At 40.1% G+C, this 1,774-nt stretch overlaps 1 long non-coding RNA gene across 1 annotated transcript; it reads left to right on the top strand.

The window, feature by feature from the left end:
* Window positions 1-228: 228 nt before the first annotated feature.
* Window positions 229-1,432, top strand: LOC121637468. The gene is made up of 3 exons (XR_006009846.1): window positions 229-379; window positions 456-528; window positions 988-1,432. It is a non-coding gene; the product is annotated as an uncharacterized LOC121637468 (long non-coding RNA).
* The last annotated feature ends 342 nt before the right edge of the window (window positions 1,433-1,774 follow it).

Raw genomic sequence — 1,774 nt, 5'->3', positions numbered from 1 at the left:
TTGAACTTTGCCAAAGCACAGTCCACCAGTGGTATAGTCCCTGTGATTCCCATGGTGGTTATAAGTGGAGCAGTTTCCCTTGGCCTCCCCTCACACATATCTGGAAGCTCGCATGTCAGGTTGGAGGCTGCTTTGTATAAATTACTCTTGTAATCACAACATTGGTTGACATGTACATGTAACCCAGGGTTATTTTGAGGCTAAAGTTACTTATTTTCTTTGAACGTAGCAGTGTTTCGCCAAAAATTGTTTTGTCCTATGGTCCGTGAATGCACCGCAGCGCCACACACGGCACTTCACTGAAGCAGAGCGAGAGAAGTTTTTTACACATGCTCCCGGAGCCGAGCAGGCTAAGCGGCTCTGATTAACGCGATTTTGAGTAAGATAATGACTTTGTTTTAGCATAAAATGTAACTTTGAATGTTAGTTATTAAGCTATGGTTTATCTTTCTAAGGGAGATGTGAAATGAGTTGGTAGACAACTGCGGGCTTCGAGTGAACTTTTTGTTTTTTTCTTCGAATATCCTGGTGAGTCAGCAGTTTCATTTATGCATTTAGCATTTATGGTTGTACAATAAGAGGATTACACTAAAATAGATGTAATGTAAGTTGCCAAATGTTCATAAAACCAGTCAGGATATGGTGTTGTGGAAAATGTGGTTGCTATATGTTGCTAATGAGCTAGTTGCCACATTAGCTTTACCATGAGCTTCTAAGCTAGCGTACCTACACGTGGGTGTCGCTGTGACTTGGTATGAGATCGTATGTGCATGTAGCTTTCCACGTTTCACCTAATTATATTTTGGTTATTTTTTTGTGATTTATTTGCATTGTTTATTGCCAATAACTGTGTAAAGATGACAGTTAAGCTGAAATTGTTTTGAAAAACGTTTATTAGTGGTATTGAGATACATAAGTAATGCATTTTGGTAGAATGTGCATTTTTATTTTTCATATTTAGTAATTGCTCGGCACACTTGTGTGCAGGCTGGTTTTTTTGTTGGACTCTCTTCTAAGGACAGAGCTGTGCTGTGCCTGGATCTGGTAGCAGCCTGAGATGTCTTCACTGGACGTGTTAAACTTCCATGGCCACCTCGTCCCAGGAGGGTGGTAGAACCTAGGAGGATTTCCCTTGGTTTCGTGAGGATCTACCCCTTTTTTTTTTTGTATTTTTTTTTATCTGAGATCTCAGAATATTTTTCTTTGGGGTCAGGCCTGACAAATATAAAATAAACTTGATGCATCAAACTAAAACCTAGCTGAACAGTTAACTAGCCTTGAACACTAAATGTGAAATACCGAACACAATGTGCATTTAACTGGAAAGGACAGTAGTAAAAGTGCACGTGTCAACTTAAAGGTACAGTACTGGAACTTAACAATGACGGTTGACTGAAGTTATAACTGAACTAATTGAACTATTTGAACCATTGTATTTTGTTTTCCATGTGAGTTGTTCATGTCCGTGCTTTTGGACAATTTAAAGGGCACGTCACCTAATGACATTTGTTAAAGGTATAACCTATTAGGGTTTACACTTGTTGTTGTTGGGAGGATTGTTAAAATTGACCCTGCTACCTTAGGTGAACTAACAAGCCCTGTAGATCTGACAGTGAAATGGTCTGCTAGAACCATCAGAGATATTACCCAAGAGGAGTTGGGCAAACAGGTGGCTCGTCGGTACCTGAGAGAACTCCAGTTTATGGGGGGTAGTGGGAAAGCAGGCTTCCTAAGTTTTCTAAGTGACTTGCAGGAAGATCCTTCACCCCATACT

Source organism: Melanotaenia boesemani, chromosome 3 (genome assembly GCF_017639745.1).
Source record: "Melanotaenia boesemani isolate fMelBoe1 chromosome 3, fMelBoe1.pri, whole genome shotgun sequence".
Lineage (NCBI taxonomy): Eukaryota > Metazoa > Chordata > Actinopteri > Atheriniformes > Melanotaeniidae > Melanotaenia > Melanotaenia boesemani.
Note: the sequence above shows the minus strand (reverse complement) of the source record. Positions and strands in the feature narration are given on the sequence as shown.